Source organism: Suricata suricatta, chromosome 7, assembly GCF_006229205.1.
Source record: "Suricata suricatta isolate VVHF042 chromosome 7, meerkat_22Aug2017_6uvM2_HiC, whole genome shotgun sequence".
NCBI classification, from domain to species: Eukaryota; Metazoa; Chordata; class Mammalia; order Carnivora; family Herpestidae; genus Suricata; species Suricata suricatta.
The window spans coordinates 7,101,184-7,121,344 of NC_043706.1; the positions used below are offsets into that span (position 1 = coordinate 7,101,184).

At 41.1% G+C, this 20,161-nt stretch overlaps 2 long non-coding RNA genes across 3 annotated transcripts in view; both read right to left on the reverse strand.

Moving 5' to 3' along the window:
- Positions 1–11,207: 11,207 nt before the first annotated feature.
- The window catches only part of LOC115296592, a 54,824-nt gene continuing 45,870 nt past the window's right edge, over positions 11,208–20,161 (reverse strand). For both annotated transcript variants that reach the window (XR_003910941.1, XR_003910940.1), the window contains one exon: positions 11,208–11,568. This is a non-coding gene — a long non-coding RNA (uncharacterized LOC115296592). The remainder of the gene's footprint in view (positions 11,569–20,161) is intronic.
- LOC115296591 lies at positions 18,659–19,511 on the reverse strand. The gene is made up of 2 exons (XR_003910939.1): positions 19,421–19,511; positions 18,659–18,752 (listed from the first exon to the last, which is right to left on the reverse strand). It is a non-coding gene; the product is annotated as an uncharacterized LOC115296591 (long non-coding RNA).

The following is a 20,161-nucleotide window of genomic DNA, read 5'->3' on the forward strand; positions in this document are numbered from 1 at the left end:
AGAATAAAAAGCACAGCAAATAAGAGTGAGTGTGCATGAGTGTGTCCTGCCCTTTCCAAAAGGAGTTGACACCATAATGATGTTCACACGGATCTTTTCTGCTCGTGTGAAGAGGTTTCTCATTGAAATATTTAAGCGTTACTCCAGTAGGGCAGAGAAACTAGGTCCGCACTTTCCTCTGTATTGGAGAGTGTCCTGAGCCCTGGCCTGGAGGAAAGCGTGGTAGTAGTTACATACAATAGTAGCATTCCATTTCTGTTTCTCAGCTCCTAAGGGCACTTAATGGTCTCCTCCCACATTTGGATGCCAGGAGTCCTTTTCTTTCCTAGGCATCTTCCTTTGACATCTCTGGGAAGGTTTGTTATCCAGTCTCAGAAGATGCTCTGGAAGATGGCAAATGCTTAAGAATGACTTAAAATGCATACGTTCACTTTGAGTAAACCATGACAAAATACGGTGAACAGATGAATTCAGAATCAAGTTGTCGCTTACTTCTTTCTTTGATAAGGCACGTTTATTCTGTTTTTAGACAGTACTCTGAAGCTTCGGTAGTTTGAAGTTTGTTGTGTTTTGTAATTAGTCGTAGGTTCGAGTTTGTAGAGAGAGCCCATTTTCTAGTCAATCACTAAAATACAATATTCCATAATTAAGGAAAATGTGCTCCAAATTAGGCGTTAACTGTACACTGTTGATGAGTTGGAACAGGAGTTCCATTTATTTTGGTCAATAAGTAGCAATTCCTGAAGCTGAAGCCAAATCAATCATACAGCAAACTACAGCAACTGTTAGGAGGGTCATTATGAAGAAGCAATAGTGGGGTTTATTTCACATGTAATATACATATAGAGCCAATAAAGAACCCTACCTTATTGGAGCGCAATGCACAAATCTCAATTTGCAACAGAGTCTGGGAATCCTTTATGCTTACCTGGAATATTTGCAGTTAGATTTATACTCAAACGTTCTGTTCTGACAGGGAATTATCTCTGAACTGTTAGTATACAAAGCAGCTTCTGTAAAGTTCCCTGAACTAATAAGACCAAGTGAGGCAAATACTTACATTGGCTTGTCTTGAAACTTCATTAGAAAAAATAATTCTTTTGTAACATCTCAGTTAAGTGCATCCATATATATAAGAAGAAATCTAATTACTTTCTACTCTAACCAGCATTGTCACAAAATCTCAAAATTCTTCAAAGAGGAGCACAACCAAGCAATTCTTGATGCTCTGCGGTGGAAATTGTATCCTTTCCTATCCAGAAGGGTGATCACTTTTCCAAGACAGAAAGGTTCTGTCCAAGAAGTTCCATCCATTTATATCATTTATCCTAATGTTTAAAATGTTTCTCCATTTCTTCTAGTCAATTCCTGTCAGATACCATTTGAAGAACTCAGTATCAAATACTTGAGTTTCTCCAAATAAAATGGTGCCTTGATACAGAGCATTACATTGTCTTTTACATACTTTAGATTCTGAACTCATTTTAGATTTCACTGATGGAGAACTAGGGGCAATGAGGTAAAAGTTAAGTCCATAACGAGAGGAAAGCAGGAGCTTAAATTGTAACAGCTTTTGGATGTGACCTAGAGCTTGGAGGATAATGGACTGGGGGAAAATTCTTAGGAAGGTAATGACTGGAGACAAAATTCTGGGTCAAATGCAGTGGTTGTGATGAAAAAATGTTCCGATTTCAGATTTGAAAAGAAATCATTGTTTCATAGACTGAAAGGTGAGCAAACAGGAAAAGTGAAGTGTGTTCCTTCTGTAGGTTGCAGGACATGGTGCAAATTATTCAATTAGAATTTCTAAAATACAAGACAAATCCGTCCCATGAATGGGAACTTTGATTTTGTTCTTGAATCTGGACTGTTTGCAGAGTCCTACGAGAAAGGACTTCTATAAAGTATCTCATGATACATTGTCCCCTATTTTGAAAGAAAGGGAAAGTACCTTTCCACTGTGAATATACCCTTTGTGTTGTGTGTTACGTTAGGACATGACAAGTCTACACAATGATTCTTTATTCTGTCAAAGCCTCTTTTGCTTAGGTTAATACCATTGTTTGAGGATTAGGAAACAGGTTTCTATGTTTCTAGGCTTTTTGATGTTTCTTGATGTTTCATGTAACTATAATGGAATACCTTGATGAAACAATCGACTGTGGCCTTGCTCTGACCCTCCCTTGCCCTTAAAGTCCAAGACTGAGGGAACTTGGCTTCTTCATGAACACATTTCCTTCAGTGACAAATTTCCCAGGTCAGGAAGGTGTTTTGTTTACTTGAAATTGACCCAAGACTTGGTCTTGAGGAAGAAGTGGGTGGTAGATAAAAGTAGATAAAAGATCCCAAAAACTTGTCTTTTGAACTTGAACATTTATAAGTATTCAATCGGAAAGTAGCTTTGCGCAGCGTTTTCTCAACTTAAAAATCTGATGGGACCTGACTCTTGAGAAAAACCTGAAACTAGAGAAACATAGTTTTGCTAAATGAGTTGCAGGGGGCGTTTGATTATTCCAGCTGGATGTAAGCTCCTTGGTAGAGGAGGGATAATAGGGCCCCAGAAATAAAGGTTTACACCTGGATTCTCACTCTACCATGTAGCTGCCGAGATTGGTCTCTTATATTCTGACACCAAGACCCTTATCTCTAAAAATCTAAAATAATAATATCTACCTCACAGGATTGTTACTGATACTCATTGGCATAATGCATGTAAAGTACATGGATTAATATCATTTAATTGGGGCGAAGGGATTAGGTTTTTGGGGCTGCTATGTGTTGGCCCTCTGACTGGCTCTATTATTTACATCGGTATCTATATACTATTCCTTTTCTCTACTATTTTATTAATGTTTCAGTAAATTTTTCATAAAAGGAGAACGAGTCCTTACATAAAATAGATACACTTGGAACTATTCAGTAGGCCAAACAAAAGAAGATAGAATGTCATCCATGATTTTGGGCTGTGGGTGAGCCCTACAGAAGCTTCGTTGGGATCCTGACATGTTCTCATTCAGGCCCATACAGTCTCCTTAATCTTCCAAATCCACTGATCTTTCAGTTTTGGTGTAAGTAAATCTAAGCACTGAACCCTGGCATTTCCAACACAATAAATCTTAAAATATGGAACATATTCAGCAGGCCGTTGATACAGAAAGGGAGGTTTCTGGAACACTTTGCCTAAAGAGACAGTCTATTGGAATCCTTCAAAAGTTTAATAGTAAAAATTGTTTTGTGCGTTTACATAAAGCTCCGGGAAGGAGGCAAGAAAGAAGACCTTTAGCCAGACAGTAGATGGTTCACTTCAATTGATTTGCATTTCAGATGAATAATTGGCAAAAAAGGTCGCTGATAAAAAGCCAAGTTGGGCTCTACCAGGTAGAACAACAGAGACATTTCATTCGTTCTTCTTGCATAGAGAAACCATTTTGTCCAAGATGATATTCTTTCTTTTTTTAATGTAACTTTTTTTGTTTTATAGTTTATTGTCAAATTGGTTTCCATATAACACCCAGTGCTCATCCCAACAGGTGCCCTCCTCCATGCCCATCACCCCCCTTCCCTCTCCCCAACCCCCATCAGCCCTCAGTTTGTTCTCAGTATTTAAGAGTCTCTTATGGTTTGCCTCCCTCCCTCTCCTTAACTATTTTTCCCTTTCCCCTCCCCCATGGTCCTCTGTTATGTTTTCGCTCACATGTGGAACAGGAGAAACTTAGGTTATCTGTCCTTCTGTACCTGACTTATTTCACTTAGCATGACACCCTCGAGTTCCATCCACATTGCTACAAATGGCCAGATTTCATTCTTTCTCAATGACAAGTAGTATTCCATTGTATATATAAACCACATCTTCTTGATCCATTCATCAGTTGATGGACATTTAGTGTCTTTCCATGATTTGTCTGTTGTTGAAAGTGCCACTATGAACATTGGGGTACATGTGCCCCTATGCATCAGCACTCCTGTATCCCTTGGGTAAATCCCTAGCAGTGCTATTGCTGGGTCATAGGGGAATTCTAGTGTTAATTTTTTTGAGGAACCTCCACACTGTTTTCCAGAGTGGTGGCAACAGTTTACATTCCCACCAACAGTGTAGGAGAGTGCCCATTTCCCCACATCCTCCCCAGCATCTATAGGCTCCTGATTTGTTCATTTTAGTCACTGTGACTGGCGTGAGGTGGTATCTCAGTGTGGATTGGATTTGTATTTCCTTGATGATGAGTGATACTGAGCATTGTTTCATGTGTCTGTTGGCCACCTGGATGTCCTCTTTGGAGAAGTATCTGTTTATGTCTTCTGCCCATTTCTTCACTGGATTATTTGGTTTTTTGGGTGTGGAGTTTGGGGAGTTCCTTATAGATTTTGGATACTACCCTTTATCTGATATGTCATTTGCAGCTATCTTTTCCCATCCCATTGGTTGCCTATTAGTTTTGTTGATTATTTCCTTTGCAGTACAGAAGCTTTTTATCTTGATGAGGTCCCAATAGTTCATTTTTGCTTTTGATTCCCTTGCCTTTGGAGATGTGACATGTAAGAAATAGCTGCAGTTGAGGTCATGGAGGTTGTTTCCTGGTTTCTCCTCTAGGGTTTTGATGGTTTCCTGTCTCACATTCAGGTCCTTCATCCATTTTGAGTTTATTTTTGTGTATGGTGTAAGAAAGTGGTCTAGTTTCATTCTTCTTCATGTTGCTGTTCAGTTCTCCCAGAACCGTCCGTTAAAGAGGCTGTTTTTCTTCCTTGGGATACTCTTTCTTGTTTTGTCAAAGATTAATTGGCCATACACTTGTGGGTCCCGTTTTGGACTTTCTATTCTATTCCATTGGTCTATGTGTCTGTTTTTGTGCCAGTACCATACTGTCTTGATGATGACTGCTTTGTAGTACAGGCTAAAGTCTGGGATTGTGATGCTTCCTGTTTTGGTTTTCTTCTTCAATATTACATTGGCTATTTGGTGTCTTTTATGGTTCCATACACATTTTAGGATAGTCTGTTCTAGCTTTGAGAGGAATGCTAGTGGAGTTTTGATTGGGATTGCATTGAATGTGTAGTTTGCTTTGGGTAGTATTGACTTGTCGACAATATTTATTTTTTAGATCCATGAGTATCGAATGTTTTTCTATTTCTTTGTGTCTTCTTCAATTTCTTTCATAAGTTTTCTATAGTTTTCATCATACAGATCTTTTAAATCTTTGTTTAGGATTATTCCGAGGTATTTTATGGTTTTCTTTTGTGTGTGTGTCTGTGCGTGCAATTTTGAATAGGATCAGTTTCTTGATTTTTCTGTTGCTTCATTATTGTATAAAAATACAACCCCTTTCTTTATGTTGATTTTGTACCCCTTTAAAAATCTTTTATTTGAGAGAGAACAATGAGAGACAACGTAAGTAGGGGAGGGAGGGCAGAGAGAGGGAGACATGGAATCCAAAGCTGACTTAAGGCTCTGAGCTGTCATCACAGAGCCCAATGCAGGGATCAAACTCATGAACCGTGAGATCATGACCTGAGCTGAAGTTGGATGTTCAACTGACTGAGCCTCTCTGGTGCCCCCAAGATGATATTCTTTCTTAGCAGTGAAGGGAAGAAGCTAGTGATAGGATTTTGTTTCTCTTTTCCCCCTTTAGAAATGAGGAGTGCTTGCCAAAGAAGAGAAAGCAGTTGTCTCACTGATGTGGGCAGTGATACTTCTTTAACCCCTGAAGGGTCTTCCATAGTTGTCCATGACATGCAGCCTGTGGGTATTGAGTTCAGAACTCCGCCTACCAACTTAGGAGGCTACATTTGAATTTGAACAGATTCTGTGGCTTTCTTTTCCAAATTCGGCCCCAGGTTCACATTGTCTCAACATTGCCCTGTGCAGTATCTACCTGTGATTTCTACTCCGCTAACAACACTCAACAGTTTTTGATATTAATTGAGGTTCCATCTGGACTGCTCCATTTCATCATGGAACTGGAAATATCAAGACTCTTATCATATGGGCCCTGATGCCTCAGGTGCTCCCTTTAGGGCCAGTTCACAAAAATAACCTCTTTCCATCAAGGCAATTCTTCACAAAGATATTTCTGCTGTCTTATCACCTCCTCTATCGTAACAGAGAGGCCGAAATGAAATGAAAATTAGGATTGTTATCAACTAAGTTCTCAGGATTTAGTAACCATACTCCTCCTTTTCAGTTATCCATTTTAAAGAACAAAATTCAACTGAGTATATTTTCAAGATCTTCTTGGCCATGATTTGTGAATCAGCAGCATGCAATGTAGCAGGTAGAAAGGAGCTCTGAGGAGCTGTACAAAATGAAAGACTTTTATAGGCAGAAGGGAGCAGGAACAAGGAAGTTGTACTGGATGAAAAAGGAGATTGTTTATGGCAAGATTACTATCTCCTAGGGCATGGTCTACCAGGAGGGTGACCTAATAATGCTGATCAGGTGATTCCTGACTGACTGATATAAGAGTCTGTTGCTGGAAGGGCTAAGAGCGTAATTAAGTCTCCATTTGGTGATGTGCAGCTTCATAAAAGCAACTTCATTTTGGGCTTGTTGTCTTGTTTTTAACATCCATCTTTTAAACAAGTGAAGCCAAATTCCCCTTTTTCAATCATGGTGTTAGTTAAATGGCAGGTCTCTCTGCCTTTAAGCTACCATGAACAGATTAACTGCAGACTTAGACACAACAGAGATTCTTAGAGCATTTCAGGATGCCTGGGTGGTTCAGTTGGTTAAGTGGCCGACTCTTGATTTTGGCTCAGGTCATGATCCCACAGTTTGTGAGCTTGAGTCCACTTTGGGAGTGAGCCTGCTTGGGGTTCTCTTTCTCCCTCTCTCTCTGCCCCTCCCCTGTTCGTGTACATGCACGCACTCTGTCTCTCTCCATAAGTGAGTACATTAAACTTTAAAAAATGGTGAAATTGATGAAGACCACTGGAATTTGCCTCTTTGGAAATGCAGAACATATTTAAAGGAATTTTTAAATATGCAGATAAATGTTTTACTATTCAGGTTCCTTATAGGAAATGAAAATTGGCCACTCATTAATAGTGAATACAGGTACTGTAAACAGTAACAAAGTATCTCTGGCATATTTTGTGGTTCAGACACTAAAAGAAAAAGCCACAAAATCTCCTTGCAGTAAAACAAAGTCAGTTTCCCCCTTGGCATACATGGCTAGTATCTATTAGGAAAGAAAATGTTATGGGAAGAAAATGTTATGTCCTTCTTTATCGAAGTTCTCAAAGTGTTTTTGAATACATGTGAAATATCAAAATGTTTGTCTTTTATGTTTATTTTTTCAACACTACACAAATGACAGTGACCTTAGCCATTAAAAAAAAAAAAGTCCACCTGCCCTGTTTCTGATGATACTTATAATTAGTTGTATGTGTTTAAAGCTCTGTTAATAATCTAGAAGTGGAAGGTGAACTCAGTAATTTAGTTCTTTGGTTGATGGAATGATCAGGATTAGTGTTTCTGTTATCCCTACTTATGCCAAAAAATTATATGTGAGAAATACTGACAGAAATGAATTGTCTACACACACACACACACACACACACACACACACACACACACTACTTGTATGTTTTCCTGTGCTATGTTATTATGAGACTCTCACATAGAAAAAGTGAGCATATCACACCAGCATGTCAGTGGGGTACACAGTCCAAGAAAGAGGGCAGAGAACCCACTTAGGTACACCTGGAGTAGATTATGTGCCTGGAGTTTATCTCCTCCTCAGAGCCAGAAAGCCTTGGTAATGTGCCCTCCGCTATGTGACAGAGCAGGGCAAAGTTGGAAATTAATCACCCAGTGCTCCCAAAGCAGATCATTGAGTGCATTTGACAGCCTCCTCTCTGTATTTCTGGATGGCTGAGAATCAAGTAGTTGCACACCAAAATGTGAATGCTTCTTTCCCCTTGCTTCTTGGCACAGGTCCCTCATCTGTCATCATTCCATGTCTTCAAAGGCCTGAGAGATGCTGCCATCCTTGGGCAACAAAGGATGCCATGCACAGCAGCTCAGAACTTGAGTTGTTGCAACAGATGCTGTTTTATGTTTTGCCAGAGAATGGCCCCCTTTATTTGTGTCATGAATGCAGCCTTTCATTCTGTCTCTAAATGTTTTCCACTATTAAACCTAATCCTTATCTATCATTCTCTTTGGATGATAGACCGCCCCTTTGCCTTTGGATACAGCATAGCCGTCACCATGTAAATATGGATTTGCAAAGAAATGGAAACTTCGTGTTCTTTACTTTCCAGCTCCTGCTGATTTCTTGGTAGGGCGGTGGGGCTGCATTTCAAGGTCAGAGTAGCTGAGCCAAGCTATTCCAAATATAAGAAAACATGCTGACATGGAAATGAACAATTTTACCCTGTAAAAATTCTCTGCTCACGGGGGTGGGAAGATTAGAAAAGGTTGCTGGTTAAAGAAAGCCGTTAGGTAAACAGAGCGAGGAAGCAAGCGCAAGATTATTTATTTACTCCTATGTTTGTTTCTTGAAACGGAACCCAGAAGGGCTGAGGAAGGCAGAACTCACATCATTTATAGGAAAGGAGGCCCTTCTGCAAGCAGTGAATGGAATTGGCTCTCTCTGGGGGTGTAATCAAGAGGGACTTCCCAGAAATCCAAGGTTCACCAGGCAGAGATGGCAGCCAGTGTCTTCACCACCTCCAGTTTTCATCCTAATAAAAAGGATTCAGAAGTACTCATGCAAGCTGCTTGGATGAAATTCTGAAGGTGGTTCAACTCCTGCTCACAAATCGAATTATTCTACAGCACTGTCCTAGAGACGTGATTTTCCACAGCGTACCAGCATTTTCTTCTCTTGGGGCAGGTTGGGGGCTCACCAAATTGTTTCAAAAAATTTTTTTAATGTTCATTTACTTTTGAGAGAGAGAGGAAGAGGGAAGGAGAGAGAATGAGTTGGGGAAGGGCAGAGAGAGAGGGAGACATAGAAATCTGAAGCAAGCTTCAGGCTCTGAGCTGTCAGCACAGAGCCTGACATGGAGCTTGAACCCATGAGCCATAAGATCATGACCAGAGTTGAAGTCTGGCACTTAGCAGACTGAACCCCCCAGGTGCCCCTCACCAAACGTCTAAGCCAGGGCTCCTCCCACTGACGTCCTCATGCGCACTCATGGTTTGTTCACGCAGTCTGTCCGCTTGTCTTGTGGCTGCTTCAATTCACCCGCTCTTTATTTTGCCTTTTCCGTGCCAAGCCACTGTGCTGGTGGTACATGGGCTAGCTAACGGAGCAGAGAGCACTCACTCTAGGGAGGTTCACAGAGAGAGGGAATGCTACGGATACAATCACAGCAGTGAAGACAGGAAAAATGCAAAGATATGAAGGATGAAGTACTGTAGGGATTTTCACAGATTTCAACGACTGATGTCCAGTCTTTTCTGCTTCCCGCCTCCTGTCCCTCATGGGAATTATCAAAAGAGCCACCACTGACCTGCCCAGGATGCACGGGAGGGGTATCTATGAAGACAGCAAGAAGCTACCAGCCTGTGCATGGGCTAGATGTGCTATGGACCCATGCTCAGTTACTATTTTTGATTAAGAGCCTAGAAATAACCATCTGGGCAATCAGACTCTTGCATTAACATGCAATGTTGGCTAAATCCACAGGCAGCTGGCTGAGTACTATTTAAACTGGGTACTAAGATAGGAGTAGGTCCTGACAGGCGGTAGTTAAGGGACACTCGTCTATTCTACCCATGTCAATGGTAATGATACTGGAATTCTCTCCAAAATGTGGTCCTTCTCCGATGTTTTGACAGGCTGGTTGTTATTCCTAGGGTCTGTATTATTAGCGAAACACAGACTGGGTTTTGATATACATATATGCATATGCATGTGTTTATATGGCTGTATATGTTTATGGAAGGATTCAAGAAAGTCAGTCATCCGTGTTTATCATGTACACTTATGAGAAGCATTTTCTTGCGTGACGTAGAAAAATGTGGAAAACATTTTAAGAACAGTAAGTCCAGGAGAAGTCGATTCATTTGTTTTCCAGAACCTGACTTTGCGTTTCTACCAAACAATTCATAGGGACCAGACAGAATCTAAATGATTTCTAGGTCTTTAGTTCTGTAATTCCATCTTTCTAAACAGAAAATGAAAAGTGTCGAGAGCACATGGACTAGATTAGTGGCTAAGAGCGGGTTTACTTTAACTACAACTCCACAATTTCTGCGGTAGAAGAGTTCCGTGACCCTGCGGAGTTTATTCAATCTCTGGACTTCAGTGTGTCACTGTAAAATGGGAAATTGTGTTAGTAACCTAACCCTATAGAGTTGTTGTCTGCCTTGACTGTGGAAAGGTATGTCAAGCATTTTGCAGAAGTCATGGTAGAGAATGACTATTAGAAAAGTGTTAGCAGCTCCAGTGATAATTATGAAAGTAAAGACTGAAAAAAATTGAGTCAGCAAAATGGAGGAAAGTTGATTTCTTTGCACTGGCTGGTCTGAAAAGTGTTGGCTGGGTAGATTTTCCTCATCGTGGGGAAAGTGAAGTAGAGCATTTCTTTGTAAAGTATACAAGTAAGTGAGGAGATGTTTGGGTTAAATCACCCAATTTCTATCAGTCCTGATTATTCCCACAAATGACTCTGGGTTTTAGGTAAGGAAACATATATTATTTTAATATGTTGATTAGCAGTGATGGTGTGTTTGTGTGAGTGTCTGTGTAAAATCATCCTAGTATTTATGTGTTCCTAAGAAAGAGTCAGGGTACCTTCCAAGGCAGGAGTTTGCATTCAAATAAAGGCTCTAATAGCATCATTGTGGAGGAGGTCTTTAAACTTGGCAGTCTCAGTTCACTTCCTGGTACAGTTAGTGCATTGGCTAGTAAATTATCTCCACTCTTAACACCTTCCTGGAATTCAAGGACTCTGTGAAAAGTGGTCCCATGAATGAAATCCTCTGCACTAGGAGACTGACTAGGATGAACTTCATTCTTGTCCAGTCCAGTGGTTCTCAACTTAGAATTTCTCAAATTAGAAATAGAAATCTCAAGAGTCCAGATAAGGTTGACTCAGTCAGCAGCCTCACCAGCTTCTAGCCAACAACGTCCTGGTCAAAGCAGTGTCCCTCCAGCCACCCCTGCAGTCCCAAACCCAATACAAGTACACTAGGAACCAACCATGTGTCAGGTGCTGTGCTCAACACTAGAAAACTAAGAAAGAAAAGATACATCATCTCAGTGAGAAAGACACTTAGTATTTCTTTATTTTAAATGCTAGGAGAACATGAGGGAAAAGCACTAAATGGTTCCTGGTAAGGGCTGATAACTTTCCACGTAGATGTCCTTGTCAACGAGGTGATGAGGGAGTGGCAGACATTCCCAAGCATAGGGAGTGGCACTGCAAAGATACACCCGGATGGCAAGTGTCGATGCGCTCGGAGAGCAGCAAGTACCTCATCACTGCGGAAGGGAAATTGAACACATTGGCTGAGGACGGTCATGCGGTCAAGTGGCCTGGCTTCAAGTACCGGCTCTGTCACCTAGTTAGGTGAAATGCTCTACAGATTCTTTAACGTGTCTGCTTCCATTTCTTCATCTGTAAAATGAGAATGGTAGGTATGTTTTTGGAACATACTCTGTAAATGACCCTTTTTATTAGCACGAAGCAGAGAGCGTTAGACAATAGAGAATGGACAAACTGGAGTGGAAGACAGACAGCAACCTGATCATAATGAAAGGCTGTTCCATATATGCTTTGCCAAAAAGGGTGTTTTATATGGTGCTGATGGAGAGTCATCACCTAATTTACCCTGGAAAGTCTGGTGGCCATTTTCATAGCACAGGAAAGGGCAGACTAGGAAAAGGGCAAATTGGAGGAAAAGAGTCATTTTATGCAGAACAAATGAGTTGTGAAATATGCCAATGTTCTGGCTTAGGTGACTGGGTGAATTGTGAGCATGGACCACCTCCGAGAAGGAGGTACGAGTTATTGGGAAATGTGATCAGTTCCGTTTTGTTGAGTTGGACAGTGGCCCTGGGACATGAGCTGGAGAAGGTCAGTGAAGGCTTGAATATAGAACAGTATCGCAGAAGGAAGTCTGGAACAATGCTGTCCAACAGATGCCTAATGGGAGCTTCAAGTGCAAAATCTCTAGTAGCCACTCAAAAGAAAAATGTAAAGAAATAGGTGACATTAATCTGAATTATACATTTGATTTAAGACAGCTCTAAAATGTTGTTTTAGATCAATGTAATCAATACAAAATTATTAATAAGACGCACTGCCTTTTTCATTTTTCTAAGACTGAAACTCAGACTTGCTTTATGGTGAGCAGATCGCAAGCCACATTCCTGGTGCTCAGGAACCACAATGTGGGTCACCACTGTCATGAGGACAGTTTACGTGTACAACATAGTAATGGATAGAATTTATCTAACAAGTATTAGTTGAGAGATTCCAGGCGCTGTAATGGGAGCTGAGAATTCAGTGTTGAACAACACAGATACTTTCTTCATTAAGCTTTCAAGTTATTAGAGGGTCGGGCTTCTCTTACCCCAAAAGTTCTCCCTGCACATCAGATAAAGGCATGGGCCCTGGGCAGAGCTGCCCCACTCCCGGGATCAGAGAGTGCAGAAGAGGTTTCTCTGCCTCCTCACCTCTTCTGCTCTGAGCCTCTGCACAGAACAGAGGGTACCAGGAAGCCATGGGCATTTTGCAGGGAAAGCAGACATTTACAAGTCATTGGAAGAAAACAGGCTGAGTATCGCAATGGAGGAAATGGTTGCAAGTGAGTCTTGGTTGTGCAAAAGTCAGAGAAGCCTACCCTGAGGCAGAAGGGCAACCGGAAATAAGACCAATGGGAAGATGAGAGGGTAATTCTCAGGGTAGCTCATGGGATGAGGAGAAGTTCAGATCACATGTGGGAGGGAAGGGGTGATGGGGCACACGATGGGAGAGTCCAGGAGCCCCTTGGAAGGGTGGATTAGAGGTGCAAGGAGCAGGCAAAGTCCTGGGCACCAGTCACATCAGTGGTCACCCACAGAGGAGTTCAGTAGCAGGAGCAGTCAGAAATACAGGAAAAAACCCAAGGAGAGCAAATGTCATGAAAGGTGCTGAGAGTGAGAGAGAAAATGCAGCCTATGAAAGGGGGCCAGCCTGGTGTCCAGTGCAGAGGGGAAGTCAAGGAAAAGGAGGGCAGAAGAATGGCTGTTGACTCAGCAAGGGAGGTGGCCCTGAGGACTCTGGTGAGCACAGTCAAGAGAATGCAAATAGCAATGGTTGAAGGAGGAATGGAGCTTGAGGAACAGAAGATCCTTTAAAGAAGGCTAGCCATTGCCAGGTGCATCAAGACAATAATGCCATTACATGAAGAAAAGTTGTTTTCTGTCTCCTTTTCCTTTCGTCCTTATTCATAGCACACCAGCCCATCTCTAAAACTTCCCTCATTCACTCTCCAATGCTATTACACCAAACCAGAGAAATGACCTAGTGGAAAGAGTAATTTAGCATTCATTCAGTAAAGACTGTGAGCACCTACTTCTGGAGGGAGCAACACAACAGCTACAATGAAATAGTAGATTCTTTATTCTTTTATAGTTTATTGTCAAGTGGTTTCCATATAACACCCAGAGCTCATGCCAACAAGTGCCCTCCTCCATGGCCATCACCCCTTTCCCTTCTCGCCCACCGCCATCAGCCCTCAGTTTGTTAGTTTGTTCTCAGTATTTTAGTGTCTCTTATGGTTTCCCTCCCCCGCCCCTGCTTCCCCACCCCCAGGGTCCTCTTTTAAATTTTTCCTGTTCCACATATGAATGAAAACATATGTTATCTGTGATGTTATCTGTGCTTCTCCGCCTGACTTATTTTGCTTGGCATGACACCCTCGAGTTCCATCCACTTTGCTACAAATGGCCAGATTTCATTCTTTCTCATTGTCATGTAGTATTCCATTGTATATATAAACCACATCTTCTTGATCCACTTATCAGGTGATGGACATTTAGGCTCTTTCCATGATTTGGCTATTGTTGACATTGCTGCTATGAACATTGGGGTACATGTGCTCCTATGCATCAGCATTTCTGTATATCTTGGGTAAGTCCCCAGCAAAGCTATTGCTGGGCCATAGGGGAGTTCTACTGTTAATTTTTTGAGGAACCTCCACACTGTTTTCCATAGTGGCTGGACCAGTTTACATTCTCACCAACAGTGTAGGAGGGTGCCCGTTTCTCCACATCCTCGCCCCCATCTATAGTTTCCTGCCAATAGTTCATTTTTGCTCTTGATTCCCTTGCCTTTGGAGATGTGTCAAGCATGAAATTGCTGCAGTTGAGGTCAAGAAGGTTGTTCCCTGCTTTTTCCTCTAGGGTTTTAATGGTTTCCTGTCTCACATTCAGATCCTTCATCCATTTTGAATTTGTCTTTGTGTATGGTGTAAGAAAGTGGTTAGAATCATTCTTTTTTTTATGTTGTCCAATATTCCATTGGATACTCTTTCCTGCTTTGTCACAGATTAAATGACATACGTTTGTGGGTCCAATTCTAGGTTCTCCATTCTATCCCATTGGTCTATGTGTCTGATTCTGTGCCAATACCATCCTGTCTTGATGATGACAGCTTTATAGTAGAGGCTAAAGTCTGGGATTGTGATGCCTCCTGTTTTGGTTTTCTTCTTCAGTATTACATTGGCTATTTGGTGTCTTTTGTGGTTCCATTCAAATTTTAGGATAGTCTGTTCTAGCTTTGAGAGGAATGCTGGTGCAATTCTGATTGGGAGTGCATTGAATGTGTAGACTCCTTTGGGTAGTATTGACAAGCTAACAATATTTATCCTTCTGATCCATTTCTTTGTGTCCATTTCCTTCATAAGTTTTCTATAGTTTTCATCATACAGATCATTTTACATCTTTAGTTAGGTTTATTCTTAGGTATTTTATGTTTTTTTTGTGCAATTGTGAATGGGATCAGTTTGATTTCTCTTTCTGTTGCTTCGTTAGTGGTGTATAAAACTGTAAGCGATTTCTGTACGTTGATTTTGTACCTTGCAACTTTGCTGATTTCATGGATCAGTTGTAGTAGGCTTCAGGTGGAGTCTGTCAGGTTTTCCATGTAGAGTATCATGTCATCTGCAAAAAGGGAAAGTTTGAGGACTTCTTTGCCGATTCTGATGCCTTTTATTTCCTTTTGGTATCTGATTGCTGATGCTAGGACTTCCAGCACCATGTGAAACAACAGTGGTGAGAGTGGGCACCCCTGTCGTGTTCCTGATCTCAGGGGGAAAGCTCTCAGTTTTTCCCCATTGAAGATGATATTAGCTGTGGGCTTTTCTTTTTCTTTTTTTTTCCATTTTTTAAAATTTATTTTTGAGAGACAGAAAGAGAGACAGCATAAGCAAGGGAGGGGTCAGAGAGAGGCAGACACAGAATCCGAAGCAGGCTCCAGGCTCTGAGCTAGCTGTCAGCACAGAGCCCAACGCAGGGTTCAAATTCACGAACTGTGAATCATGACCTGAGCCGAAGCCAGAGGCTCAACTGACTGAGCCACCCAGGTGCCCCACTGTGGGCTTTTCACAAATGGCTTTGATGATGTTTAAATAAGTTCCTTCTATCCCGACTTTCTCAAGGGTCTTTATTAAGAAAGGATGCTGTATTTTGTCAAATTCTTTTTCTGCATCTATCCACAGGACCATATGGTTTTTATCTTTTTTGTGTGAATGTAATGTATCACACTGATGGATCTGTGAATATTGAAACAGCCCTGTAACCCAGGAATGAATCCCACTTGATCATGGTGGATAATTCTTCTAATTTAATTTCATTTAATTTTATTTTTAAAATACTTTTAACATTTGTCTTTGAGAGAGAGACAGGGCATGAGGGGGGAGGGGCAGAGAGTAAGGGAGGGACAGAATCTAAAGTAGGCTCCAGCTCTGAGCTGTCCGCACAGAGCCTGATGCGGGGCTCAAACTCATGACCTGAGCTGAAGTCGGATGATAAACAGACTGAGCCACCCAGGTGCCCCTGGATAATTCTTTTTATATGTTGTTGAATTCTCATGTTGAGGATTTTTGCATCCATATTCATCAAGGATATTGACCTGTAGTTCTCTTTTTTGTTGGGTCTCTGGTTGGGAATCAAAGTGATGCTGGTTTCATAGAACGAGTCAGGAAGTTCTCCTTTTGTATGTATATTTTGGAATAGCTTGAGAAGAATGGGTATTAACTCTGATTTAAATGTCTGGTAGAATTCCCCAGGGAAGCCATCTGGCTCAGTGCTCTTGTTTGGGAAATTTTTGATAACAGATTCAATTTCTTCACTAGTTATGGTTCAGTTAAAATTTTCTATCTCTTCCCATTTGAATTTTGGTAGTGTGTTTGATTTCACTGGTCTGTTCAACTGTTTTTTTTTTTTTTCTTGTTTTGGATTCTGTATTGTTTATATCTGCCCTGGTCTTTATTATTTCTCTTCTGCTGCTGGGTTTGTAGTGTTTTTGCTGCTCTGATTCTTGTTCCTTTAGGTGCGCTGTTAGATTTTGTATTGTGCTTTTTCTAGTTTCTGGAAATAGGCCTGATTGCAATGTATTTGCCTCTTAGGACTGCCTTTGCTGCATACCAAAGAGTTTGGATTAGTGTATTTTCATTTGTTTCCATAATTTTTTTTTCATTTCTTCTCTAATTGCCTAATTGGTCCATTCATTCTTTAGTAGGGTGTTCTTTAACCTCCATGTTGTGGAGGTTTTCCAGACTTTTTCCTGTGATTGATTTCAAGTTTCATAGCATTGTGATCTGAAAGTGTGTATGGTATGATCTCAGTTCTTTTATATTGATGGAAGGCTGCTTTATGACCCAGTATGTGATCTATCTTGGAGAATGTACCATGTACACTGGAGAAGAAAGGGAATTCCATAGCCTCGGGATGTAGAGTTCTAAATATATCTGTCAAATCCATCTGGTCCAACATATCCTTCAGGGCCATTATTTCTTTAGTGACTTTCTGTCTACTTGATCTATCCATTGCTGTAAGTGGAGTATTAAAGTCCCCTGCAATTAGCACATTCGTATGAAGAAGATAGTTTATGTTTGTGATTGTTTTATGTATTGGGGTGCATTTCTGCATTCAATGCATAGACATTTATAACTGTTAGCTCTTTTTGATGGATAGACCCTGTAATTATTATGTAATGCTATTCTTCATCTCTTGTTACTGCCTTAACTTTAAAGTCCAGTTTGTCCAATACAAGTATGGCCACTCTAGCTTTCTTTTGACTTCTAATAGCATGATAGATATTTCTCCATCCCCTCACTTTCAATCTGGAAGGTATCCTCAGGTCTACAGTGAGTCTCTTATAGACAGCAAATAGATGGATCTTGTTTTTCTTAATCCATTCTGATACCCTATGTCTTTTGATTGAAGAATTTAGTCCATTTACATTCAGTGTTATTATAGAAAAATATGGGTATAGAGTCATTATGTTCTCTGTAGGATTCATGCTTGTAGTAGCGTCTCTGGTACTATGTGTTCCTTGCAACATTTCTCTCAGAGAGTCCCCCTTAGGATTTCTTGTAGGGCTGGTTTAGTGGTGATGAATTCCTTCAATTTTTATGTTTTGGCAAAACCTTTATCTCCCCTTTTATTCTGAATGACAGGCTTGCTGGATAAAAGATTCTTGGCTGCATATTTTTCTGTTCATCACATTGAAGACTTCCTACCATTCCTTTCTGGCCTGCCAAGTTTCAGTAGATAGGTCTATATGTCTCCCTTTGTATATTAGGGCCCCTTTATCCTTAGCTGCTCTCAGAATTCTCTCTTTATCCTTATATTTTGCCAGTTACACTATGATATGTCGTGCTGAAGGTTGATTCAAGTTACATCTGAGGGAAGTTCTCTGTGCCTCTTGCATTTCAATGTCTGTTTCCTTCCCCAGATTGGGGAAGTTCTTGGTTCTAATTTTTCAAGTACTCCATTCAGCTCCTTTCACTCTTCTTCTAGACTTCTATGATAGGGATATTGTTCCATTTGATTGCATCACGCAGTTCTTGAATTCTCCTTTCATGCTCCTGGATCAATTTATCTCTTTTTCTTGGCTTCCTCTTTATCTGTAATTGTCACCCTAATTCACCTATTCTCCTCTCTGCCTCTTCAATCCGTGCAGTGGCTACCTCCATTTTATTATGCACCTCATTTATAGTATTTTTTAATTCATCGCAACTATTTTTAAGGTCCATAATCTCTGTAGCAATAGCTTCTCTGGGTCTTCCATGCCTTTTCCAATCCGAGCAATTAACTGTATGACTATTGTTCTAAATTCTTGGGCAGTTATGTTGCTTATATTTGTTTTGACCAATTCTTTAGCTGTCACTTCTTCCTGGAATTTCTTTAGAGGAAAGTTGTTCCATTCCATCATTTTGGCTAGCTTTCTGTCTCTTGTAAATTTTAAAAGCTTTTTATGCATTCTGCACCTGTGTGTATTGCTATATTAAAGGAGCTCATAGACTCATGGACAGGAAGGCCTGTCCATTCAGGAAGTATTCTTTTAATGGTGTCCCTTGGTCTCTCTTGTTGTGCCTTTCAGTTTTTAATTCCCCTACTCATAGTGATAATTGGGACTCTCCACCATGTGAACCTATAACCATAATACTCAGTCCAGAGGAGGGGAGAGTTAAGAATGAGATAGGGGAGAATATATCTGACTGATTAGCAAGAATTGATTTTAATCACAGCAATACATCAATGCTGGTCTTGGTGGAGGGGCTGTGTGTTTCTGTATCATCTATCCAGGCTCTGGTAATAAAAACAAACAAACAAACAAACAAAAAAACAGCTACCCAGCACAGATGGGCATGGTTTGGTGTAGACAGGTCTCACCTGTACTGTGAGTCCCATAGGCTGCTCCCTGAGGCCCTGGTTTGGCGGTTGTGGGGAAAAAAATGGCGACCCCCAGTCCCTTCTGAAATCAGGCATTGAAAATCGCTCTTTTGGGTCCAATCTCACTGTGCCATGGACACAACCAAGGTGGGCCATGTTCTATGACCCACACCCAGCCTTGTTTCCGGATCTTACTCCATTCGTGTTAATGGTACCGCCTGAAATGTAATCCTGCAAGTTGGGGCACTTCCTAGCCAGGGAGTGCATAGGGGACTCATTCCTCCTGATGCCAACTGCGTCCCTTGCATACCATCTGTGCCGAAGGGAGTTTCTGGGACTGGGACACCAAGCCCAAAGAAACCTCCTCAGTTAGAGACAGGATCTCTATCTGAAAGCACTGCAGTTAGACATGGGATGACAGGGTCCCGCTCGGTCCTGGGCTGAGGTTTTTCTCTTCTCCAGGAACAGTTCTATTCCCCCGCTACTCTTTCTCTTCCCCTCGTCTCTCCACAGAGGGGCCTCCCTCCCTTCCACGCCTCCGTGTCCCGGCCTGTTTTTATCTTCCCCAGCTCGCAATCACGCACCTGTGAGGCTGTCGTCTTAGTGGACTCCATCTCTTTTCCTCCCAGACTCTTGCGGTTCAGAGTCCTTTGGCTTCAGCTCTTCTTTGTTTGAGAGATGTGGGTGAGACATACGGAACTCCCTTCTTCTCCGCCATCTTGCCTCCTCCCTGAAATAGTGGATTTATTGATAATTGATTATGTGTCCATTTCTCTTCCCATGTTTTGACAGGTATCACCTCATTTGCTCTTCTCCAAATCCTCATTGGGTACAAACCATTACTTCTCCCGTCTTACCAATGAAAAACACCTCTAAGACTCAGAGAAATTAAGTTGCTCCTGAGAGGCACATGGTAACATCAGCAGAGCATGCTGGTTTGGCACCACCTGCTCATGACATGGGCCAACATAAGACAATCTGAGGATTTCATCCATTATCACTTCTTGTTGCAACTTTGGTCAAACCTCTTCTCTTGAAATTATTCTCTAATTAACCCAAGTGTCCCAGGACACTGAATTTGCTTGGGTCACTATTCTTCCTTTGAGTCACTTATGTTGTTTTCATTAGATATTGCCATATTGTACCAAATCTTTATCACTGCTGGTTTAGCACCTAGTAGACATCAGGACCCTTCCAATTCTAAAATGTTCTAACTTTCTATGTTTTTTTAAAAAAATCATTTTAATGGGAGGATCACATAGAGTTAGTTTCTCTACTGATACAGTCTTTACATTTTTTAAATGTGTTATTTATTTATTTTTTGA